The 27,781-nt window shown below is 35.7% G+C and overlaps 1 protein-coding gene and 1 long non-coding RNA gene across 2 annotated transcripts in view; one reads left to right on the forward strand and one right to left on the reverse strand.

The window, feature by feature from the left end:
- Positions 1 to 27,781, forward strand: part of LOC118186526 (carbonic anhydrase-related protein 10-like) — an 850,161-nt gene that overhangs the window by 241,856 nt on the left and 580,524 nt on the right. The gene's annotated exons all lie outside the window — the stretch shown is intronic.
- Positions 3,437 to 21,056, reverse strand: LOC118192587 (uncharacterized). Its single transcript, XR_004758781.2, has 2 exons — positions 20,918 to 21,056; positions 3,437 to 3,668 (listed from the first exon to the last, which is right to left on the reverse strand). It is a non-coding gene; the product is annotated as an uncharacterized LOC118192587 (long non-coding RNA).

Here is a 27,781-nt window from a genome sequence, read left to right on the forward strand (position 1 = left end):
TAAATGAACTGAAATAACCGCTCCTAATAGAAAAGGGCTAGACTTTACTCCAAAAACTACCCTCGTATGGCGGAAAACCTTCAGTACATTATCTTTCTCCCACCATAAAAATCTTAAAAAGTCCCTATCTTCTTTCCGTAATTCAATCTGTAAAAATGCACGCCGGATATCAGAGGTTACGCCAATGCATTTTTCTCTAAATCTTAACAAAACTGAAGGGATTTCTTCTATTAAATTTGGCCCTTTTACTAAATAATCATTAAGGGAGGGCGATCTATTAACTTTACATGATGCGTCAAAAACAGGTCTTATCTTAGTTGAGACACTGTCTGGTTTAAATACTGGGTGATGCGGTAAGTAGTGCCCTTTATAATTCAGTTCATTGTCTGGTACTATTTCAATTACACCCTCCTCCATCCATTCATTAAAATTTCTATCATATTCTTCATATTTATGTAAAGACTTGAGTTTTCGGGTGACAGTGAACAATCTTTTTTCTGCTACATGACGATTTGATGGCAATTCTGCGTTATATACTAATCAAGGTAATCCGACACAATAACGACCATCTTCGTTTCTGGAAAGAGAGTTTAAAAATTGTTCGTGGGCAATTTCTTCCTCAGCAGCGTTAGTTGAATTCTGGTGAGCATCTAATATTCCGATCGTTTCTAAACTCCAAAGATCGGAGATTTTAAAGTCGTGACCCACTAAACTTGCACACAAAATGGAAGCATCTTTATCTTTGCGATTAACAAATTCCTCCGATACACCACAAACTGTCCAACCAAGTTTTGTACAAACTGCTGTTAGTCCTCCTTTTAATTGTTTTACTGATCCCGTGAGAATTTTTCCATAAATATCACTACCGATGAGCATTTCTATTTTTGGACAATCTGCTCCGAGATCCGACAACGAATGTTGTTTCGTTTTAATTCTTTTAATATCGGACCCTTGGGTACCCGAGGTATATCCCCACATATTATGTATCTTGATCTAAAAATTCAAATTCTAGATCTGAATACTTACGCGGACTGGCTGAACATAATTTTACCAAATATTTGTTATGCATCTTTGCCTCTGTTCTGGCACCTCCAAATAAAGTAAGAGCAACATTTTCTTTGGAAGTAATTGGTAACCCCAATTCAGTGGCTAATGATTTCAAAATATACGATTTCTGGGAACCACAATCTAAGAGTACTCTAACATCTTTATGCTTTTTGACACCAGCTACTCTTACGCGTAAAGTCATTAAAGCTACGTCAGCGGTACAAGTTTGCCTGGCTGTAGCCGTATGTATGTTGTCTATTTCTGATTTTTCTGTAGGAAGTTAAGTTTCATTATTAATGTCCGGACACAAAATAACTGAGTGTGATTTACCACAAGCAAAATACCTAACAAACTGTTTACAGAACTTTACCATATGATTTGGTTCCAAGCATTTTAAACAGCATTTTTTCTCCTTAACTTTAGAAATAATTTCATTAAGAGATAATGAACGCTCATCGTAACAATTTTTACTATCATGCATTTTACCACAAAAAATACATGCATGTTCTCTGGTTGTAAGAAAACCTGTGGCAGTGGGAACATTTCCCTGTTTCTTAAATTTAAATTTACCTTTTGTTTCCCTCTTTGCTTTATCATGATATCCTTCTTTACGACTAACACCATCGAGTCCATTACGCGCCAATTTTAATCTCTCCTCACCCTCCACTTCAGACTTTAAAAATTTCATTAAGTTGGTGTGGTGTATTTAATTATGGCAAAGCACACTAGGGCTATCTGCCTAAGGGGAGGGATGCCTTTCGTGGAGGACTTTCTAAGGGAAACTGGCTCGTATACACGTTACACATGGGTAAAACCACAAAAACGCCCATGCAGCCAGCCGGTTCGCGGGATTCGAACCTCGGACCGAACTACCAGTGTTCAGCGTCTTTACCGCTCGGCCGCTGGTGGGCCTTTCATTAAGTTGGTAAGGCGAGAAAGATCAGTTCCTTCAGGCTGGTTAAAGAGCGAACTCCTTTGCCACGCCTTTAAAACATCCTCTGTGAGACACGATTCCACCATCGGAAATAACCACGATGTGTTTTCGCTCGATTTAAGACCTAAAGACTCTAAGGCTCTCAACTGAGCTTCAATTTTATCATACAGTTTATCAACAGGTAATTTATCCTTTTGATCTGCCTTCACATTAGAAACAATTAATTTAATTAGTTCCCTAACATACACTTCTACCAATAATTCAGGTTTCCCAAAACGTTCCTTCAAAGCTAAAACAGCTTTATCATAATTTTCCGAAGTCACCGGATAGCTTTCAATGAATTCTTTAGCACGTGATCCGGGCTTCATACACTGAATCAAATAGGAAAATTTGTCACTTTCATATAAATCAGGGTCAGTGTGAATTTTCTCAAACTGCGACCAAAACGGTAACCAATTTATCAATTCCCCATCAAACTTCTTAAGTTCGATTTTCGGAAGTCTATACTGTTTAATCTTACTACAACAAATACCAGCACCATCATTTGGTCTTGTTTCTAAATTGATTTCATCTGAAAATTGCAATTTTTCATTAATTTGCCGAGTTAGTGTTATGAAATCATCAGAATACACCTCGCGACTTTCGATTTCTTTAGTAACATCATCCTCTAAAGTTTTCCCGTCTTCAGCTAACAAATCAAGAATTTTATCATCTACATTTTTTATATCTGAATATACATTTTGTAGTTTAGTAAGTTTATCTCGTACTAAATCTACAGAAAAATCTTCTTTTACTAATTCCGTTTTTAAAATATTAGCAGTTTTTGCAAAAGAAGTGCGTAAACCTGCCCGTTTAAGTTTCAGAGCCTTTAAAGCTTTCATAGTTAACTTTCAAAATAAGACAAACTTTCAAAATAAAACAAACTGCTTTACAAAAAATAGTTTCGAATTTAAACTTAATTATACTTTAATACATCAAAAACTATCTATAACCATTAAAATAATTTTTTTTAAAGTTTATTTCTTAGAGTCCTGTCGCAGACGCCAGTTTTTGCTATTACTAAAACATAGTCTTATCATTAAATATCATTAAAATAAAAATACTTCCTTCACTCATCCCAGATACCGAGCAATCCAGAAAAACTAAAGACAAAACTTGCTCACTTACCTGGGTAGTGTGATGTTGAATCTGTAATAAAAACTCTAAGAAGTTGATTTATCTAATTATATTCTCTCTATACTACAAAATATATACATTTTTTAACAATTGTCGGGAAATTTTTCTGGCCCCGAAAGTTATTACACATCTTAATCAGTTCACGTCACGACGTCGAAAGGGAAAAACACTTTTTTTCTTCCTACTTCAATGACAGCCAACGCCATCTGTGCCTCGTACATCAAATGAAGAGATTTGTGTTTAATGTTTGAATGAAGTATTTCAAAACAACTAAGGCACTCAATTTAATAATTGTTTTATTTGAATCTAGACATAAATTTTGCAAAGAATATCGATTTCACAATCGTTTGTTAAACAGGGCCTCTTAGAGAATGTCAGGTACTCTTTGGAGTTCATTGTAGAGTGAAGTCTAACCTTGAATTTTATATTAGCCTTTGAAGTTCACCAACACCAGAATCAATAAGGTCTCGGAACGAAGTATCCTTTATCTGGCTCTTTTGTGCTGCAGACCCTGCGAATACAAAATATTAATTATTAAATTAATGATAAGTAATGATAATGAAGAAATTTCAAAGTGTGATGAAGTTATAATAAAGTAACACATTCAAACACAAAAATTGGGAAGAAAATTATTGTCTCGCTTGCCTCATCTAATCAGAGCAAGTCCACTAATTTTGTCATGGCAAGGAACGGAAGTTTGCGTCTATCTTTGGAATCGACCTTGATCACCATACAGTCGACACTATGACTTTGTCTAAGTTTGACCATATTTTTTAAGAGTATTTCAGAGAACAGGTTCATGTATCTCCCACCTTCTAATCCTACTGCCAATCCACGCAAAAGTACTTTCCATTTCCCGTGCGTTTTGCCACAAATCCGCGCCGACACTATGCGCTTAAAACTATTTATGCCTTCTCCGGAATATAAACCCGAGACCTATAAACAATACAACAGTCAGGAGCACCAAACCACTGTTGCGATCAGGCCGCTGCATAAAAATATTCATGAATATGTAAGACCACTTGCTTATCTCCTAAACGACAACTGTACGTGTAGTAAATTTGTGTAGAAACTACACAGGAGAAGGGTTAAAATTATCCTTTATTAAACTCCAAAATTCACAATGTGTCAGCTTAACGCTAAAACACTACGCCTCACTTGGAATCTCTCACTCCCTGGTTTTAAACCAGGGAGTGAGAGAACACCTCAAGGAAGTGCTTTGCATCGCCCAGGATTTTGCAGCAGCAGCACAGATCGGAATCTTGATGACCGAATCATTTTAAAAATGACAGCTTCCTGTAGCCAAAAACGGAACATATGCGAGAATTTATTGTGCGCTATTAAATTATTAAGTACCATAAATTGTGCAGTAATAATAATAATAATAAAATTAATAATTTTGAAATTAATAACTAACAATAATTATTAGCACACCTGTACGGGTTCTAAGCTACACTAAATGTCAGCTCCTTAAAGAGAGGCAGATGCATTATCTCCCTTAACTTTTGATCCTTTCCCGTCTAAACTATAATGAATACAATCTCATGTGTAGCTGTAAAAGAAACAGTTATTAACTGTTTATTAACAGTTCAGCTTGACTTTACACAAACTCTACAGTAAGATATATTTAATAGCTGTTGCGTAGCGGAAAACGTAAAATAAATTTTCAAGTCAAAATAAAGCATTAAAGCCCAAATTATTCAAGAAGAAAATGAGTTACTATCATAGTAGAAATAATTAAATTTTTAGAATATGCCAAAATATGGCAACTATGGGTATAAAATTTTTCAGTCATATCATGCATCTTTCATGAAAGCAACATAGACAGTTTAGTACGCGTTCCTTTTGTTGCATTCCGAGATCTAATGAATTTTATTGAGAGATCGCGATGTTTTTTTACTTCAAATCAATTTTAAAATATCACCTCTAAATATAACAGCAATGGGAAAAAGCGCGGCGAACGTAAGAATGACAAAAATGTATTAAACAAAACTGCAAATTAAAAAAAAATAAGATTAATAAAGGAAAAAACAATTACGAAATATAATGCATTAATTACGAAATATAATGCATACATAAATCTATATGTATCTATCAATATCTCTTTTTGCATACACACACTATCTCTCTCTCTATATATATATAATCATTACTTTAAAGAAGAAAATAGAGTAATTACTTAATATGTAGCATAAAATTTAACACACTTCACCATAATAAAGTAAATTTAAGTACATGAAAGCGGAATAATATATTTTATCACATTTAAAATAACGCAAAAATATAATAATTATGCTTACATAATTAAAATAAAATTATTTTGTAATTGATATAAGCATATATTTAAAATGATAATATTACGTACAATTACTTTACTTTCCATCAAAAAATTTATTAATATTCATATTAATATAACTCTGTCAATTACAGAAGTCATAAAACATTTATTTTTAGTGGGAAAAGTTAGGAACTAGCTCAGCTGTGTTCATGCTCACACGGATTGGTTCACGGAAATTTTAAGCGCTTCAGTAAATGACATCGAGTTAACTAGACCTAAATTAAAAGCTGAAAAATCACTAACAAAATATCGGAAATATTATCTTATGCAAACAAACGTGAGGATTTTATTGTAAGACTTCCGGGATCAGAAGGATATAGTGTCTTTAAATAGGAAAATATACTCCTGCAGATTTAGTTAATGCTAAAAGCGAAGCAAAAATGTGAATCGCTTTATATCTTACAATAGGAAATCAATTTTATCAAGGTATGGAAATATTCTATTTATAAAGAAATCAAAAGAGAATAATTATTCATAGGAAATACCGCATCATAAATTAATAAAACTTGCTAGAAGTAATAACAAAACATCAAACGTTTCGCGTCAACTTGTTCAGTAAACTGAAGGCTGAGAGTAGCCACAACTATTTTTCGGACGTGTGATTTCGATTTACAGTTCCTTTGCTTGGCGTCAAATATGTTTCTGGCGGCAATCTATTCCATCACGGGCAATGATCATCGCAATTGACTCGTATGCCGGAGCCGCAGACATTAAAAACTCGTTTAAAGAGATATGCTTCCCTGCGTAGACCGCCTGGCGTTGAAGCCGCATACAAACAGAGGTAATTGTTCGGAGATATGTCTCCTTGTGTAGACGGGAATTTATACTATTAAAATCTATGCGGATCTGCCTATTTTTTTTGGGCATTATCTCCTGCAGTACGACGGAGAGTTGAATGTTGTTAGAGGTGCCCGCAGACTACATTCGTCGTAAGTGATTTCGACCATTCTCAGCTTGGTACAACTTTAATCATCCGAGATATTTATTAAAAACTCAGAAAAAGCTAACTTCTGCCCTAATTTGTTTCCGCGGGGCAGTAGTCACGCACCCTGGAGATGAAAATCTGCTTTATTTCAAAATTTAGTAGCAGAGATTATTAATAAAATATTTTTATATTTTACAAAACGTGAAAGAAAAATAACATTGCTAAACATTACATATATTGATCTATAAGGTCATATTCTGACGCTGCAGAAAGTATGCGATTGCATGTGACGTCACTGTACGTCGAACATTTTTCCTTAATGTCGGGATTTTAAATAATCTATTGGAATCTCTACCCGTCTGTAGTTTCTTTGTTTGTTTACTTGTGGCATTTTATCCTCCTGAAAGTAGGAGGATTGTGTTTCAAGAGAGGGACCCGCGGATTCCAAAAATTCGTGGGAAGCTATTTCGACCCGTCTCATCTTCTTACGGTTTTAATGAGCCGACATGTTAAATAACAACTCTCATAACGCTAATTTTTGCACTCATATTTTCCGAGTGGCAACAGTTGCCCACGCTGGAGATAACAATATGTTTTATTTCGAAAGGTAGTGGGTGTCATTGATTGCTTTCAATGACAGAGCTTGCTAGTAAAAAATGTACGATTTGCAAAATATTAAATAAAAATAGCATTACCAACCATTAAGTATATTATTATTATATAAGGTCATATTCTGACATTGAAGAAAGTATGCGGATTGCGTGTGAAGCTATTGTGCGCCGAACATTTTTCGTCAATGTCAGCATTTTAAATAAGTAGTTTCTGTTGGAAACCTTTCTGCTTCAGGTTAGGATAGTGGAGAAGATATGTTACGGCCACGTTCATTCTTTTACTGATATTACGAAAACGCTATTATATTATATTATATTTAAATCATGACGTTATACGCGATCTAAAATGGTTTTGTTTTCTGGTTTCGCAAGAAAAAAAATTACTAATTGGTTGTTGCTCGGAAGAATAAACTGATTTTATTGATGTTCTTTTTTGAGTACAGTTTAAACTTTTAAAAGTATTTAATGTATTTTATTTGAGTTATAATTTTGGTACAGTATTATTTGTTTTTTATATTAAAATGCCAAAACGCAAAGAAGCATTACAAGACATGCATTAAGAATACGAAGAGCTGAAGCACAAAAGTTACGGCGAGCTATAGAAAATAAACAAAAAGCCACAAGGAAATAGAGCAGGAAAGAAGCACAGAAAGAAAATGTTCGTGCTCAAGAAACTGAAGAAGAAACGACTAGGATACTGACTAGGCAAGCACAATAGCAAAAACACTGAAAAAACTAAAGAAGAAACGGCGAAGGATACTCAGCAGGCAAACACATCGACGAGAAACCTTACGTTCCAAAGGAACTAAAGCAGAATAGGAATTTCATCGGACAAGCAGATAAACAAGTAAATGTGTACGCTTCAAAAAACTAAAGCAGAAACGAGTAGGAGGTTCATCAAACAACAGAAACTAACTGATGAAGAGAAAGAAGTTACAAGTAGAAGAAGGACACATGACTCTCAGAACCATCGCGAGATTCGAGTAAAAGAATTAGAACAAGATGCCAGTAAGCGACGAATGCAAGACGTTTCACAAACCGATCTGAAGAAACAATGGCTATACGAGGAGAAAGGCTTCGCATGAACACGACATTTACACGACATTTACCTAGCACTCTTCATAATGCAGAAAAATATGGACTGAATGTTTACGTTGTGCAGCACGATGTCGATTCATTGGACGCTTGTTGCGATCTCTACAATGGACTGTAGAAATGAACACGGAAGACACGTGCACTGCTGTCACAATGGGCAAATTTTAGAAGCTAAAACAAGATATTCAGAAGAATGGCGTAATGTAATGAATAGGAACCACCAATTTTCTTACGGGCTTTTGCTTACATACGTACTGATAACTGTCTTCTTAGATTTGTATCTCTGAGTGCCAATATAGAAATGCCTACAGTTTCAGATCCCTATTGTTATTTCATAAAATATGGCTATTCATGGTGCCATATTTTATCAAGCGAACCCATTCATCCACCTCATCCTGATCACAAATAGCATGAACATCGCTATGTTTTAAATTTGCACAAGCCCTCAGGCTGAGAATGAATAGACTTGGAAATGTTGCTATGAATCCTGAACTTCTGGCACATCTGGATGTAGTTTTAAGTAATGTGAATACATATGAAGAAGGCTGCAAGATGCTAAAAACATTTGAAGAAGGAACTCTACGAGAAAAAGGTACTGAAATTCCTGAGGCTATCCATATGTACATCAAGGGCGAAAATGTTGTTACAAGTGAGCACAGAGGATGTTGAAACGCTCCGAAACAAAATGAAGTTATAGTTGTTTTCAAGAATGCAGATGACGACCCTATATAAAACAGAGATATTGTAATTCATTCAAGATGTGTTGGTCTCATTGATATGAGTACCTTACATCCTAACATGGAGCCGAAGATGTATGTAGCTTCCTTTCCTCATGATGATCAAGGATTGAGAGTTGGACAGCAGTACATAGAGAAGTACTTTTATAATCACAGTCTATACGACAATATTGATCCAACCCCCCTATTTTGTATGACCGAAAATAGTTAATCAAGCCAAAATAGTGCTGAAAAGTTATAGTGGTACATTTTCCCTTCAGATATACATAGAACTTATAAATTTTACTTTGGTCCTAGCCCGCTAGTTTACATTAATATCTGTAAACGCATGTTTTTATGTCGGAAGCGAAAAAGGAATGGAAACATCCAGTGTGCAAAGCATGAAGAAGCAGTTAATTTAGCGAACCAAGAGTAAAAAATATTGCAAAAGAGATAATTCGGCTCACAAATTTTAATGGAAAAATTCCTTTTTCAAGTTTCACAATATGAACTCAGTTTTTATGAATGTACCAAAACTATGTGTACATATAAGAAACATCTGATTACTTAGTAGGGATTTATATTTATTTTAAATAACCAGTTTTATTTAATTTTACATCCTTTCCTATACGCCTTCATTTCCCTAATTATCAGTGCCAGAATATTTAAATTTGGTAGCCCGCGTGAAGAAATGCAAATTCTACCATTTGGTGTTGCGTGGCCCCAACTTGCCCGCAACAGAAGTTGTGACTGCTATGAACTGAAAATTACACAAACTCTTAAGAAGGGTTTAACTCCCTTTTTATTCCACTTTAGAAGTTACAGATGCGTTCACTTGACGCTCACAAACTACGCCGACCCGGCGGTTAAATAAAAATACAAAAGTACAACTAAAAATAAATAACAGGATGAATAAATAACAAGTCACTACCTACGAGGCTCTATAAACGTGACTAACTTAACTGCGTTCTAAGATACAGCTGAGATTTCAGCAAACTTTCTGAATAAGACGTTGAAAGATTTAACTAACTGCCGGAGTAGGCACACAGGCCGAAACGCGCGGTTCTTAAATTTCTACCTAGCAACCTTCACGCTCGTGAATCAAGAAAGCACACCTTTTAATCTCGTTTCCCTTCTATTTAACTCAAATTACTTCTGCTAGAAAATTTGAATACTCTGCGCGTTCTACTAAAATTTACATACTCTGGCATTGGCAATTCCAGGGGAAAGTAAAGGCTTGACAGGAAAGATAGCTTAAAATAAATGTTAGTTAAAATAAATATAAACCCTACATTTGCCGCTGCCAGAATTTGGTAAACTTGGAAGCAGGTCCTAGAAACGACCTGGTGAAAAAGTTTCCACATTCTGAACTAAAACTGAAGAGCCTCGTTTACATAAAACAAACTGTTTTCTAAAAAATTAGAATAAATTTCTGTAGGTACATAATTTTACCATCTCTTCTTGCAGGAACCTTTCCTGGTCTTCAGCAATCAATCTTTTCTCTTCCTTCCAGCATCTGGAAGGAATAAGTATCAGTATCTTCTAAATACATTATGATTTACACTTTCTTAACACTGGATAAAGTTGTCGTTTTCAATCGTTTTATTTTCCTTAATTAACTGCTTAATTCACATTCGTTCAAGTAGTCAAACATGAATTTAACTTTACCGTGGTTCTCCACCATGTGTAGTGTCAAACGAGAATATTCGTGTGTTTGTATTACAACACTTCCCCTAACCACAATGATTTGTTAGAATTCAACGACCAAATAGACACACCTTAATCGACATACTGAAACTCGATGAGCTATGTTTAACATTCTTAAAATTCAAGTGTAGGTGGAGAACCCTACAAAACACATTCATTCTAATTCCCCCTCATTCATCTTTAGACATGCAGGCTTTCGCTCTAAAGCATGATTTTATCTACAGTTTAATACTTAAATTTGAATTCATTTCTTTCGAGTATTTACTTTTAGCATCTAAAATTTTATGCTTCTAGACTACATTCTACTTTTACATAACTTTCAAGTATTTACGTATATTTGCAAAATTCTAATACATATGATTTTTACAATTTACCATAAAATGAATAAGATAAAAATAAAGTTTTACTTCCCGCATTCTTCGCCTAGCTGGCGGCACTGAAACTAAAGTTTTCATTAATACAAGAATACGAAGTTATTTTTCTTTCGGCAAAATTTTGGCTTTAACATAACAGAAATAGTCTTTCGACCAACAGGAACTGCTTGCTCTTAGATTTTATACAAGAAAATAATACTTTTGCCTTAGCTAAATAAAGTGAAACAAACTAAGTCTCAACCGAGACAAATTGACTTCCGTCAAAATATAGAACTTCGTGTTTACGCATGGCATTTCGAAACAAAAGAAAAATTTATAGAAGATTTTAACTTATCTTTCAGTTTTCGATGATTGGAACTCCGACGTCCTCTTCTGACAGAACTGATCCTACGTTATGGAATTCATAGAAGTCAGTCGTCTCCTTTGGGTTCTTCGAGTTTCGTCCATGGTGATTTTTCTTTTTCTCCCTCTGTACGCCGGCCTCTTGGAGTGGTAGTCTTCGGGTTCCTGTCTTTTCCGTTTTGCCCCTGGACGGCTGGTCTTCGCGGCCTCCGGTCTGGAATCGTGCTTGAATGTCTTCTGTTGGTGGTGGTCTTTTCGTTCCTCCTTCTGTCTTTTTGTTCTCGTGAACGGCGGCCTAGTTTGCACCTGACTATCTGGCCCTGGAAGTGATTTTCTCGACGCAGAATCTACTGCGGGACGTTGTACCTGGTCTTTTCCTATTTACCAAAGATTCTTTACGCGGCGGCATTGAATTCTTGTATTTCTTGAATGCTGGAGTCTGAAAATTTTCCTTTCTTCTTTTCGGGACCGTAGCATGACTTGTAGAAGGGCTAGGTTCCTCTTCAGTTCTCTGCTTCTTGGGTGGTGGAACGGATGGCGTTACTTCTGGACCTCCCACTTCTTTTGCGCTTGAGTCCTGCAAGAAACTTTTAAGGATTTCAAAATCATTTTGATTATAATATTTTTTCACCTGGTCGGGACTTGCATTAAAGATTTCCCCTCTCTCGTTCTTAAGGTACAATACGACTCCCTTGATTTCTTGAAATACATAAGGGCCTTCAAAGTTTGGAGCTAACTTTGCAGTAAAATTGACTTAATCTTTCTAATAATTTCCTCTATGAACGGCAAAGGGTAAACTGGGAATTTAGTAACACTATTAAGCTTTCTGTAATCGATAGCAAACCTCCAAGCCCTTTTATCCGAAGGAGGGAACTCATTTTTTTTTTCCTGCATAGTACGACTGGACTCGCGTACTTACTATTTATAGGCGTTATTATCTGGTTCTTCAACATTTCCTGAATGTGTTCTTCGATAATTTGCTCTTTCTGTTTATCATACCTGCAAGGTTTAGTCCTACAGGGTTTGTCGGCAGTTAACTGTATTTCATGCGTAACAATTTGACAATTACCAGGCCGTTCTGAAAACAAGTTCGAAAAAGTACTCACCACTTGCTGGATGGCTTGGCTTTCATGGTCATTCAAATGGCTAAGGTCGACTTGCTGTTGTGCCACTGGCTCCACCACCCTCCGATCCATTTCCAGCACAACTGAATTTTCCTGAAAATTCAGTTTGGCCTTCGCGGCCTTTAAAAACTCCATGCCTAAAATAAGTGGACTTTGCAAATTTTTTACCACAAAAATTAATACTTTAAGGCTTTCATTTTTTACCTGTATTTGTAATGATAATTTCCCAATATATTGACAAGTTTGTCCTTGCGCTGCTATGATTTCTGTGTTTTTATTTTTAAATAATCGTAACCTATTAAAATTCTTCTTAAAAAATATATCACTCATAAAATTACCTTCTGCCCCTGTATCGATGAGGGCTTCTACTGGTACATCGCCAACCAGGACTTGTATAATCGGTAATTGTGAGTTCTTTACCACGACCGTATTTAGGTATCTTCTTGAGGGTTTTTCGAAACTTCAGGGGTCTGGACCCTCGCTTTTACAGGCCCCTCTACTCGTTTAAAGCTTTCCTTTCAACTTCTGCCTTCTGGGTACGCGGACGGTTGTTTTCAAATTTCCTTTTTGGGCCTTGACCTTCGAGCTTCGATGAGTTAGCTTGATAGCTCTTTCCCCATAAGAGCGATTTGTGTTTCTGGTCTGTTCATTTGAGGATTGCATTCGGAGACCTTGAGAATACGATGCCCCTCTAGCTTTTTCCGCTGTTCTGCGATTTTGGAACTTGACCGCCAACTCAAAGAGTTCCTGCAAGGTGCTTGGGTTTCGAATTTCGAAGTAATCTTGAACAGCGGGTAGCAGTCTTGGTAAGATTATTTCAATAATCTCCGCGTCGGGTTTATTCCCATACAGCATATCCGTCAGCTTAATTTTTCGCAGAATAAAGTCCGTCAACTCTGCTATAATTTGTTGATAAAAACTATATAGCTCGGCTTCTAGCTTTGCTCGGTCTTTCACTATGGGGAAGGCCTTTAATAATGATTTTTTTTTTTAATTTTCAAAGGTATATGTTTGGCCTCCGAATTCCCCTAATAAAAATTTGCCTATATTCTTCCACCATAGTGAGGCCTGTCCTCTTAGTGCAGACGTGGCTATGGCAACTTTTTGTCTTTCAGGCACAGGGTATAGCTGGAAATGATTTTTTGGCCTTCTAAAAATATCGCCACCGAATTTTTTCCGTCGAAATTGACGTTTGGCTTGATCGATACTCTCATCGTCTGGACCAGGTATTCAAATCCTTCCAATTGGCTCGCCATTTCTTGTTGTTGGACTTGTACAAGAGCTTCCATCCAGTTTTCGGCCATTTCAGTTCGAAACGTGTTCGGGCGCCAATGTGGTGTTGCGTGGCCCCAACTTGCCCGCAACAGTAGTAGTGACTGCTATGAACTGGAAATTACACAAACTCTTAAGAAGGGTTTAACTCCCTTTTTATTCCACTTTAGAAGTTACAGATGCGTTCACTTGACGCTCACAAACTACGCCGACCCGGCGGTTAAATAAAAATACAAAAGTACAACTAAAAATATATAACAGGATGAAGAAATAACAAGTCACTACCTACGAGGCTCTATAAACCTGACTAACTTAACTGCGTTCTAAGATACAGCTGAGATTTCAGCAAACTTTCAGAATAAGAAGTGAAAGATTCAAGTAACTGCCGAAGTAAACACACAGGCTGAAACGCGCGGTTCTTAAACTTCTACCAAGCAACCTTCACGCTCGTGAATCAAGAAAGCACACTTACAAACTCGTTTCCCTTTTATTTAACTCAAAATTACTTCTGCTAAAAATTTGAATACTCTGCGCGTTCTACTAAAATTTACATACTCTGGCATTGGAAATTCCAGGGGAAAGTAAAGGCTTGACAGGAAAGATAGCTTAAAATAAATGTTAGTTAAAATAAATATAAACGCTACAACCTTGTGGAGAAAGAGTTTAAATACCGAGTTTCAGAAGGAAAGTTAGGGAGTTAATGCTATTGCCATCATTCTGTAGCCTGAGCTTCTACTTTCATAGTTATTGCTGGTTTACGTGGCATAACAGCATTTACTTTGCTGTGACTAGTTTCGACGCGTTTTTAATTAACAGGAGGTTCTAAGCTCTGTAGCTTAGTTTCCACTACTGGCGAATATCTTCGAATTTTTTTATTTCTTGTGATTTGAATTAGCTTTAAGTTGACGCATTGTGAATTTAAAGAGTTTAATTAAGGGTACTTTTAAACCTTCCCCTACTGCGGTAAAATTTCTGTGTAGTTCCTACACGAATTCACTACACGTACAGTTTTTACTTAGAAGATCACCAAGTGCATGTGCAAGTGGTAAGAAAGATATGGTACCAAAGGTGGTGGAAGACCTAAATATACCAGAAGTCGACCCCCAGCATCTAAAGCAAGGCAAAGAGACAAACTGGAAAACATCTTTCTTGCAGGCTCCCGAATCAGAAGAGACGGCATCATCAAAGGTGGTTTCGGCCCCACCGACGCTTCCAGCACTATAAAAAAGGCAAAGAACTGACGAGATGACAAGGCCACTGACAACCCGAAGAGTTTCCCAAAACAGAACCCCCCGACAAATGGAAGGTCCAGCGGGAAAAAAAGAATTAAGGATGAGGGATCGCCGAGGAGAAAGGCTCCAACTAAGAAAAAAGTTGGCCGTGCCTTGCAAAGGTCTCGCAGCAGACAAGACTAGAATAGCGCAAGTAGGCGATACACGGCAAGGAAGAGAGCCAAGGCCAACTCCAACGAGTGGAAGGAGAGCAGAGATAAAAATCTCCAATCTCAATGCTTCACATGGAAAGACTTCTGTAGTAAAAGGATGGCTGAATACTAAGCAACGAAAAACAATAGCTGAATATCAAGCAACGAGAAACAAAGATGAGTGAATTTTTCAATAAATATTTTCTGTTTGTAAAGTTACATGAAAACCTTTCAAACACTAAGTTACATTGTAAAGTCAATCCCTCGGTTGAGGACTAAAGTAATTTTAGTTTTATTTGGCGAAAGTACAAAGCTACAGTGTATTGTAGAAATGTAATGTTTATGTAAAGAACTAGGACTTCGAATTTGTTTGTCAAAAGACTATTTATGTTAACACGCCAAAGGTTCTGACCTGATACAAGCAGCTTTTTTATTAGTGCTTGTTAGTGAAAAATTGATTTTAAATTCGAACTATGGGCGAGAAGAGGAAGTCAAGTAATTTTTATTTTATTTTCTACTGCGGTAAAAATTATGTGATTGTAAATTGTGAAAATATCTCTTTTGTAGACTAAATGATACTGCAAATGTAAGTTTAAATTTCAAAGAGCATGTGTAATAATTATTTAGAGCCAAAATTCTCAGAATGTAAAGTTAATGTAGTTAAACCTTAATGTGTTCAAAAGAAAATCTTCAATCGGCACAAACAAAACGTTTAGCCAAGTCAAATTATGCGTTTTCAAGAGAAAGCTTGTATGTGGTTAAGGCCGAATGTGGGTAAAATTTTGTATTGTATGCATGTGTTTTTGTAGGGCTCTCCACCTACACTCTAGTTATTTTTCATGTTTATTAGCTCATGGAGAATTAACAATTGAATTTAGGGTGTGTCAAAAAGGGTTCCTATGTGCTAACAAGTTCATGTGTGTTTATGTGGAGCGTTTGTTCATTTTGACATATAGCACTTGAGATTTTCACCACACATTATGGACAGCCAAAAGGGTATTAAAATAAAGTAAAGCATGAGTGTGTAATGAGTAAATGTGACCCGTAAAAATGACTCAAATTATGTCTAAATGTTATTTTTTCTAGAACATTTGGTGAGAAATTTACCGAGAAATTCAAAACTTTATATTAGATTTCTTTTTTCAGTTTACGCCAAGAATATTTCACTTGGCTACTTTGTTCATTTATGGTAAATTATTTTCCTTTTATTTCCATTGTGCACGAGAGGAAGAAAAAGTGCTTCGTTCAATCTTTCGAATAATTTTATATATTATATTTTTTAACCACAATTGTTATTTTTAGATAAATTTTTGCTTTTTGAAATTTTATTTTAATTGTTTGAGTTACGTACTTTCTTTAAAAAACTGTTTTCAAATTTTCTATTTATTCATTCGAAAGAAAGAAAAGTAAAGAGAATTAAAGAAAAGAATGCAATTAAAAAAATAAAAATATATTGTTGAATGTTCTTTATGGTTTAAAAATAAACTTTCATATAGTATTAATAAATATTTATAAAATTGAGCAAAAAATCCCATATAATTAAGTCTGCAAAAATTTATTTGGAAATTTAGCAATTCGCTGATAATATTAATAAAATCCATAAAATATATTTGGCGTTATTATTGCTTGAAAGAATGATGCCAAATTTGAAAACGCGCCAATGTATAAAGTATGTATAAATATATAAATGTATAAATTTTAGTAAATTTTGAACATCAAAATCTATTTTTTGCAGGTATGCTTTGAAATATATTTACTTTAACCCGGGAGCGCGCGCGCTCTTTTGAGTTACACGAGCACGCGCCTTGGGTCGAAAAAACCCGCCTCGTGATTTTTGAAGAAAAAACTGTTACTCCTTAACCTTTTCGCGACGGCGCACCTTTGTTTAAGACGCTCGTACGGGACGGAAGAGAATCGAAGGCAGTCACCGTACAGGACGGAGGTTTTGCATCATTAAGCCTAATTTTATAACAAAAATTTTTGGTATCATTTTAGATTATTACTTGAGCTCTTATATATGTTAAAATTAGCCCTTAAAACATTTATTTCTTTATTTTACATGGAAATATACTTAAAAAATTGCTTATCTTCCATAATACTTTTCGGAAGCGCTATTCAAATTATTCTAAAGTTTTAATTGATAAAATCCATCAATAAAGTTTTAAAATTATTAAAAAAACACAATAAAGACTATTTACAGTAAGAAGTAACAAAATTTAAAATGAAAACGAGCGTGGTAAATTTCGAAGCACAGAGAAGTATCACCTTGTAACTCTTAGAAAAAGTATCACTTTTTAACTCTTTAGAAAATGAATTAGTACTCTCATTTGCGTTAGTAAATGGTTCACTAACCATACTATTCTTCCTCTGATAAATAGCGCCTCCTTCCCGCCATAATAGACTGGAGGTGAGGCTTTCCTAAATAAAAAAAGAAGGAACGGAAATATATCTGAAGGCAATGCAAAACGTAAAAAATCTCCGCACAGTAACCCTAAAAGACCGTACAAAGTAGAGGAAAAAAATAGAGTAAAAAAGGATTTGGATATAAATCAGATACGAGAATGTTTTCATTAGCACGCAGCTATTTAAAGAGCCTACCTCTGTTTACGCTTTTCCTCCGCCCCCGCCCACCCTCGAAAAGCTGATGAGTAAAATACCAAACTCAAGTAGAATATATCAAACTAAAGGTCAGGAACCTAAAACTGTGTTCATTTCAAAAGTAATGGACACAGGATGCCATCTAGTGGCCTTCAGAAAAACGTTCCACCTTAAAATGCATATACGCATCACCCGTCCTCTGAATGCGATCTTTACTGATGCGTGGATGGGACGCCCGGCTGTAAGAGACGTTCTTATGGAATGCGTATATGAGACGCCCGTCCTGAAAGGATTAAGTAAAAGTGTTACATTTGTACCAAAATATTATGATCAAACTTAAAAAAATATGCAAGTTATAAGAATTAAATTTTACTTTCTATAATATTTTTATGGAATAAATTTTTTTAAAGGAACAGAAAAACATATTATATTAATACAGCATTTATTAGGAATTCATTATGTTATTAGTCAGGTTATTCAGGAATTATTATTCAGGTTTATTAGGAGTATACTGCCTGGAAGAACGTCTTCCTCAGAAAGCTTCAAGTTTTCATCAATTGTTATGAAATTACCGACAGTGTAATATTTCTGGCAGTTAATCACTAAATCTTAAAAAACCTCTCTTACATAGGTGCAAATTTATCTGTTATCGCGAGTTCCTAGATCATCAAAACGCAAACATCTTGATAATAAAAAGAAAAAGTTTGTAGGACATAGTTTTGTGGAAAAATTCCGAAACGGTTCCGTCTGTTGCCCACACATCCCGCACATTTACATGAAATTACTTATGTCACAGAAATATAAGTGTGCTATAAAAGCGCGAATTTCAATTAGAGTTTTGTGACGAGAATCTCTCTCTCTTTGAAAGCTATCAGAAATAGATGCAGTATAAATATTTGTGTAACTGACGATTTTCAGGAATATTTGTGCGCTTAGTAAACGTTCCCACGATTCATTTGATAATAATATTATGAGCTGGAGTTCTTCTAACATCAGTCTAACATCAGCTTTAGGCTTTTCTTTTGACCATTGCTTTTTTTGTGTTTTCCAATAAAGCAATAAATGTTTTTTTAAATGTCTCATTTTCGTTTTCAGAATGCATCTCGATTTCTGAATCAGTATCATGAGAACTAAAAAATTCACTATAACTTTCTTCAATGGAATCTTCAACAGTTGATACATCTTCTAATAATTTTTGCAAACGTAACATTTCTTCTTTATAGGAAAAGTTACATGACATGTTTGCAGCTTTCTGTGCTACCGCAAATGAACTACGTTACAGCAATGCGAATAGGCGCGCTATGTCTGAGAGACCAGACCCGATCAAAACAAAACTTCAAATCAAATTTCCGGCGAAAAACTTCTGAAACATAAAGAGGATGGCCTTAAAGGAGACTACACTGAACCACAAACACTTGGGAAAAAAAGAGGCATTTTCAAAAAGGTTTCTTTAATCGACCGGGTTTATTGGACTCAGAGAGCACACTCGCGGGTTAAGATGATGTTAAAAACTTTACATTTTATTAGCAAAAAATTATCTTGAAGAATTTATAAAATTTACAAAAAAGTATGATTAAAAAAATCAGAAAATATTTGCGAATTTTTTTGGATGCAACTGAATTTCGATTTGTGAAATAAGCAAGCGGGTAAATTAAAAAAAAAGAGAGAGATTAAGGAACATATATACAAATTTAATTAACACTGAGGAGGCAAAATTTTGAGTGTTTATATCTTGAAACCTTCTCTTGAGAATTTTTCAAAACTAGGCACTTTGGTATAATTCGGGTCGAAGAATCGAAATATAGAAACAAACAACCTGGTGTATTATTTGACAAAAAAATCTACATTGTGTCAAAATACCTAGTATGTTTGGATAATGCATATAATATAAATCTAATATATGTTTTAAATCGCGCTTTCGAGACATGGAAAACACAAGATAAATTTCATTAGTCGGCCCAGGAGAACTGGACATACTGGGTTATCAGTCCAGCAGTGACAAACTTTCAGGAGTGATAGAGTATACCTAGAACATTGGAAATCGCATAGCAATGTATGCTTTCCTGGTGGGGTAGTGACAGCACAAAACGCAAAAAGGAAGGACACAAACAGTGAGGAAAACATGTTTTGTTATTTTTAGAACAGCAGAAACCTTTAAATCAGAACAAAAACAAGCAATGATCGTTATTAAAGAAGGTGTTCGAAATTAAGGCCCCTGACAGTGATAGAAGTTTCACTTCTGTGGCGCATGGAAGATCTGAACCACGAATCGAAGATGAAGGACGCACGTCTCCTGCAACACGGTCCCAGGTCGTAACTTCGAACACCGTTGATGATCGTAGTCTCTTTATGTTGATTTGCTTAGGTGTGCAGAGTACACATCGACGAAAACGTTGGAGAACCCCTGCTTTTAAAAAAGTAAGAAACTATACTGAGTCATCTGAAAGCCTCATTTCGAAACTGGCCAAAATTTCTTAGTTCTTAAACGGAGACATAAATCTGAAACAACTGTAGCGGGTGTCAGCAGGCCCCATAGTATTCTCTTATGACTATGAGCTGCAGATGGACTGAAAGAGGAAAACATAGTACTTGAACATGTAACTGATTTCTGCGTTCCGGGAAAAAGGGAATAAATATATCGTAAATTTGAGTTATTGATTATGCCTGTATATTATTCAAAGCGTAAAATTCCACTGCATTTCTAGAAAGGAGCAACGAAATGCATCTTTGTTCCCAGAAGAAATTATCTTCGTTTTCTCTGGTCTTTTCCAAAATATGAATATGTATGCCAGTTAAATGAAAGAAATTAAATCCGTTTTTGAAAACAAAATCAGCAATCTTAGTGCGGTGCGGATTTAAGGTAAACTAAAATTCAACGATATATATTTTGTGGGAAAAGAAAATAAATCGAAATTGAACGCCGTGTTGAAACATCATCACTAAGTATACTTTCACAGCACGAAATATACTGTTCATTAAATATTCCTTGTTATGTCACGAACTACAGTCTCTTACTTTAAAATATTAGCTACACTGTCATTTTTCCCCAGAAAAATTACTCAAAACCATGGAAAGGATAGCTGTGGTGAGAGAGGGTCGAATTGTGCTAATGTGCTTATTCCCTGTCTTGATGACGAAAAGCATAATTACCCTGCATTACCCTATTTAAATAAACAGACTACGACAATGAAAAAGAAAAAAGTAATTATTTCAACAATATGAAAATGTAACTCACCGGATAAAATTGCTGCCAAAAATGCGACGAGAACCATTAAGTAAACTAGGTAAGCTTCCATCGCAATGGTTTTCTGTTATTTTCTCGACTCGGTCACAGTAGTTCTACGGAGTAGGGCAGAAATGATCGAAGATATGCATATGTTGTTGTTGCGGTATTTATTGTCTAAGATGATGCATAAAATTTAATGTCATGTTGAAGAAACCGATATACGTGAGTTTTCTTTGCAACAGCTGGACTCTTAAAATTGTTTGATAATTGTTTGCTCTTTTGTCATCGGATATGTGAGATGATTGGAGGTATGAATTGATGATGAAGCACTCCGGAACTGTTGTAATAGGTGTATCTCGGAAAAATACTTTGTTTCTTCGTTTCTTTGCTCTTCTATCAGGTATTTCCTTTTGTATGCCGGTTTTTTTATTACGATACGTACACAAAACATGGAACAATTATTTCTAGAAATATAACTGGTATTAAAATCGTTTACCAGTTAAAGATAAGATCTTAATGTTCATGCAGTTCCTTCTGAATATGATTTCAACTCGGTTATTTCTCAATGCAATAACTTCTAAAAATTCAAGATTATTTTTCCATTAGGGCAAATTTAGCATTGATGTATAACCCTTGCAAAACAATGTAAATGATACATATTTACAATAAACATATGTTGTTTAAATTATGATGAACGGGTAATACTATGTCTGGAAGTTTTATTAACTATTCTTCAAGACCGTACTGGACTATCAAGAAAGTTATCGTTCCAATCTGTATTAAGATGGAAAAGTTTGAAAAAGATTAAAATACGTTTTTCTGTTGAACTCTTGAAATTAACAAAAGACATTGCTTGTTCTACAGAAGAAACTCCACTACTTGCGGGTATCTAAAATAACACAAACATGAAATTTTAAATTCAAGTAGCGTAGATTTCAACTACACACAAAATAGTCTACTTAAGCTTACTCAAGTATTTTTGGAATACTTGAAAAGAAAAAATGTCTACAGCTGGAATAAACATTGGCAGACCTGGCCCGGCAGTACGTAATTGCGACGAGGCAGTAACTCCACCCCTGAAACGTTCAAATCCGCAGCTGAGTAAGTAAACTGCATTCTCGTGAGGTCGGCACAAAGAAGAAATTATAGTAAAATTCCAAACCATGGTACACTGTTGGCCATTAAAATTGAAAAACCATGAAGGAAAGCAAATACAAAAAAGATATTTATTGTACGTAAAACATTACGACATGAAGACAAAATGATCAAATTTCTAAGCAGTCTGGCGGTTTACAGGGGTGCGAAATTAGTAGAAACAGCTGCCACACCTGGCATGACGAGATGTTTTCAATGGGTGACAGATCTGGAGACAGTGCAGACCAAGGCAGCAATCGAACACCCTTTGTGTCGAGGAAGGTCAGAACACTACATGCAACATGTGGTCTTGCATTATTTTGTTGGCAGGTCTCGAAGATAGAGCACAACCGCTGGACGTAAGATGACAGAAATGTACCGATCTGCGTTCAAATTACAGTCGATCCAAACTAGAGAGATATGTGTCGTAAACCTAATGGCTTCCCAAACCATCATACCAGATGCAGGGTTCATATACCGATATCGAATGCAAGCCGGTGAGGTGCGTTTTCTTCGGAGCCTTCAGACACGTATACAGAACAGAGACTCGTCTGAAAAGACGATATTGTGCCACTCCATATCCAGCTATGTCGTCAGGCGCAGTAAAGCCGAAGTGCCTTTTTATGCTGCATTGTCAAGGGAAGACGAAGTAATGGTCGCCGTGGTGATAGTTAATGCTGCTGCAGACATCAACACAAAGTACGAGCGGATACAGGGTGTGCTGCAGACATACGCATTTCGGATATGTGGCTGTCGCTGCAATTCTCTATCATCTTGCCGGTCCTTGCTCCTCAGGCTGGGGTACCAATTTTCTTTTCATAGCACCCTCTTCTATTCTTCTTGACTTCCTAGTGAACGTATCCTCTGGAGGTGGTCTCTTTCTCCATTCGACACTCATCATGCGATGTCTGCTGTGTTATGCCATGCGTTTTGTTGCTTGTTCCACTTCGTTCATTTTCTTTTGCTTGCCGGAGAACACTCTTGTCTCTTGTGCTGACTGTAATAGATTCCATTTTGCTGACCGCTAGTGGTATTCTGGTGCCTCTTGTGCTGCTTGGCTGGGATCCCATTTGCTTTCCTTTTAGAAGCCTCATCTGGTAACCGTGCCCTGGCTGTAGCTGTCTGTTCTTGGCTCGGAACTTTATTTCCATCGGCTTTCCTGGAGCTCTGCAATAAGTCTTTATGAAGCGTCGTATCCCAACGATCATAATACATTTTAATATCAGCTTTAGACTCTTTACCATTGGCACTTTGTAAGAATTACCGTTGTTTCAGAATACTTTGAATAAACTTTGAAACTTTTCCTTCGGGAGCACATGATACCTTGTGTTTCAATTTTAACACTTTGTCCATTGCTTTATAATTTCCTTCCCTCCACCTTTTATCGTAATAATATTTTTGTTTATTTATTGACATATCAGAATATTTAATGGCCAATCAAGTAATTTTTTATATCTGACATGTCAAATTTAGGAACATGCTTTTGCACGAAAAATACTCTATCATTTTCCTTTCTAAGAATAATTCCGCGTGTTTCCAGTCGTATCGTAGGTCATTGTGCGTCAAACGCGAGCTGATTAACCGAATCATTCCAAAATCTGTGATAGGTTTTCACGTACTTGCGAATAGTTTTAAACCTACTACCATATAAACCATATGAAACTGCAACTATTTTGGTAGAAGAACTATTCAGGGGAATTATTTCTACCCATTTGCTAAAATGATCAACAATTACACGTAAAATAACGGTGTTTATTATTATCACTCCGCGAATATGGCCCTAAAAGATCGATTCCTAGCAATTCATTGGGGAAATTAGCCTTAATACTATGTAGCGATCCAGCCGGCCGGTAATTAACATTATTAACTATTTGGCATATATGACAGAATTTGACATATTCTGTAACAATTTCCTGCAATTTTGGAAGGAATACCGCCTCTCGTATATGATTAACTGTTTTCCTAATTCCGAGATAACCATATATCGGCGCATCGTGTAATTCTTATAAGACACTAAGTCTCAAACTCGTTGGGATGACCCGCCGTAACTCATTATTTTCGTTTCTAAATTTTGAATACTACAATTGATTATCGATGATTTCATAGTGAGCGGCTGTATTTCTAATAGCTGTTAAATCTGCACGCTCAATGCTATATGTATCCTGCAGATACGGAAAAATGTTTCTAAACTCCGGGTCAGATTTTATTTCAACGATAATAGTGTCTCCAGAATTTAAAATTATTGAAGTCAGCATCATGTATTTAACATGATTACGCTGTTCATCTAGTTTCATGCGAGAAAGAGTATCTGCGACAACATTGTTTTTGCCTGGTAAATGCTTAAATACTAAATTGTATGCTTGCAGCTTAAGTGTCAATCTTATCAACCGTGGTGACAGAGCTTTAAATGAGTAAAGCCTAAGGATGGCAGCATGGTCAGTGTATACCGTTATGGGCAGTTTTACTCGAAATTTTTGAACCGCTAGTAATACAACTTGTTTTTCACACTTAATAGCCGTATAATTCCTCTGGGTGTCTTACTAAAATAGGCTACTGGCTGCCAAGTTTGAGATACAAAAGGCTCCTACAAAGACCGAAGATTCTTCAGATATTTCAAGCTGACCCTCTGGGTCAGGAAACTTTAGCACTGGGGCTGTGATTAATGCTCTCTTTTATTGTTCAAACGCCATATTGACTTCTTTCGACAAACATAATTCAGCCTTTTTCCGTTTTAGTGTTAAGAAAAGCTCAGATATATGTGCGAATTTTTTTAAAAAGGATCTGTATATGAGCTATAATATGAACTATATATATGAGCACATGCCGAGAAATGAGGCAAGGGTTTTCGAAGTATTTAGGTGGAGGGTAACTTTTAATTGCAATCATTTTCGAATCTTCGATTTCGATACCTTTAGCGAAAGTTTTATAACCTAAATACTTAACTTCCTTTTCCTCGAATTTACACTTGCTGGCATTCACTTTTAAACCAGCATCTTCTAAAAGTGTGAAGATGTTTGTCAAATGCTTGATATGCTCGTCTATCGAATCACTAGTAACTACAATACCATCTAAATAGATAAATGTTGATTTTCCAAAAGCTGGTCAAAGAATAATGTCTATAGATCTTTGGAAAGTAGGGGGGGCACATAAACGGAATGACATAAGTAGAAATGTGTAAACGCCAGATTTTTTGAAAAACGCAATTTTTTTAACATCCTCTGGTTTTATAGTGATCTGAAAACAACCAGAGGTAAGATCCAGCGTTGCCATATTCTTCATGAACTTAATTTGTCTAGTTATCTCTTCTATGATCGGTAGTGGGTATGTGAAATACTTCAAGATATTATTAAGCTTTTCGTAGTCTATGACGAAATGTCTTGCTTCACTTTCAGTAGGGAGAATATCGTTCTCTTTGCGACATAACACGACTGGGCTTGTAAATGGGCTGCTAGAAGGCACAATAATGTCGTTCTTTAACATGTCTGCTACATGTTCGTCAATTATCTGTTCTTTAACTTTGTGATACCGGTACGGCTTAGCCCTTCACGGTAAAATTGTTCTAATGTCCATCGCGTGATTTACTACGTGGATAAGGCCAGGTTGATTGCTAATTAAATTAGCAAAGTCACTTAGCAATTTCTCCAATTTTTCCATTTTCTCTATATCCTCGGTTATCAGCTCTCTTAGTTCCAACGTTGGAGGCTTGAATACAACATTCTTTTTCTCTGACACATCCAAACTGGTCATAGCATATTGAAAGCTGATGCGTGCTGCCGCTGACTTGAGAAAATTTATCCCTGCAATGATAGTTGCTTGCAAGGTTTTAACTACAATAAAAGTAACTATCTGTTGCTCACCATTCACCTGCTCGTGGAGTGGCAATTTTCCAATGCAAGCATAGCGTATCTCTTGGGCTGCAATCCCTGCCGTACCTTCGGTGTTGAATAACCTGTAACATTTAAAATATTGGCTAAAACATTTCCCCCCAAAAATACTGTGTACTCCTGTGTCAATTAAGGCGTTTGCCGGCACATTATTCAAAAGGAATTTTTCTGGTACCTTTAAGTTTTAACAGTGCCGTATTCACATGTATTTGGGAGCGGTTTTAAATTCCCGAAGCAGCTGACCTCCATTTTTTCTAATGCCTTTCAGAAGTTTTACCTGCTTTAGTTTCCTTTCTTCCTACCGCTGTTTTTTCCCTTTCAGGTGGTCACTCGTCATCGGCGAAAATTCTTTCTAGCAATTGAATTTTGATAAAACACAAATAAAAAGACAATACATGTAAGAACAGTGTTATTAATAAATAAAGAATTCTGTGTAAATGAACTTGCAAATTTACAAGATGACACGAGAAGCATGATATATAGAGCTTGGTATATAATATGATTATTAAGAATTGTCTTCTGCCTTTTACAAATAATTGTTTTGTTACAAACGTAAGTGCAAAGTCTTATGGCATGATTTATAAATTTCCTCTGGTTGTCGTGGAACTTAGGAACCAGTAGTTGGATTACCTTTTAGCTCTTCTTGAACGCGCTTATTCCTGACATACCTAGAAGAATTTGTGATCTGAAAGAGAACGCAGTTCTGCCCATTTTGTAGTTTCTTCCGACTCTTTTCACACGAATAATCTCAGATTGGGCACTCATAGGAGAGCGTGGCATACAAGAAAAATTTATAAATGAATAACGTGTTGTCAATACACATGTTTCATCAACTTTGAAAGCTTTGTGATGATTATCTTCGTGAAGCCCGATTATTTTTCTTGGTTTTTGAGGGAGCTCTAATACACTAACATTTTAGGAAAAACTTTCAAGTGTCTCAAAATCTGAATTTCTGAAAAGTTTTCAGCATCTGTGTTATATACAACATCGTCGAACACATGACAGCATCGGATGATGACATTATTTATCTGGTGATAAACATGAGGATCACTGGGAAACAAATTTAATGTGGACGAATAATGCACTTGCATATTTCATACACTTAATGAAGTCACATTATAGTCAAATTTCTCCTTTTCTTCCCTCTTTTTAGTAAATTTATCACATTTTAGATATGAAGCCAGTAGTATAAAATCATATTTTTCTTGAAATTTAGTTCTCAAAAAAGTAAATTTTACTTTATTAATCCAAAAGGAGGTTAGCCGGTACGCGTTATTATTCGCAAAATCGAATTTCTAGTCTTGCAATATAAACGGATGTATCATTTTTGCCACCAATATTATTGCCCTGTATTATATTTAAAAATATTAAACAATAAAGAATCTAATTCAGAAGTCAAACAACAAAAATCAGCGTTATATTTACAAAGTTTTCACAGGACGATGGTTTTACCGAACCAGCATTCTCAGCTGCAAAACCGCAATGGACAAGAAATCTTGTCCAGGCTTTCTTATCTTGTCTAATCATTATTTCCTATCTTGTTCATTTGCGGTTTTGCAGCTAAGGATGGTGGTTCGGTAAAACCATCGAAACTAGTCCTGTGAAAACTTTGGAAATATAACGCTGATTTTTGTTGTTTGACTTCTGAATTAGTAATTATTCGGCGTGTTATTGTGTCTTAATTAATAAAGAATCTGCATATATGTATGAACATTGAACGTATTGTGAATAACGTATATAGAGCAATCAAATCTTTAATAACTTTGCTTTCCATCGGAACATGAGAACCTAGAAGCTCAAATTTTGAATTTCGAATTTTATATTTCATACCTTATAAAACTGTAATGAATTTTTA

Source organism: Stegodyphus dumicola, chromosome 7 (genome assembly GCF_044657685.1).
Source record: "Stegodyphus dumicola isolate Sdum_Otavi_A_Nest chromosome 7, ASM4465768v1".
In the NCBI taxonomy this organism is placed as follows: Eukaryota; Metazoa; Arthropoda; class Arachnida; order Araneae; family Eresidae; genus Stegodyphus; species Stegodyphus dumicola.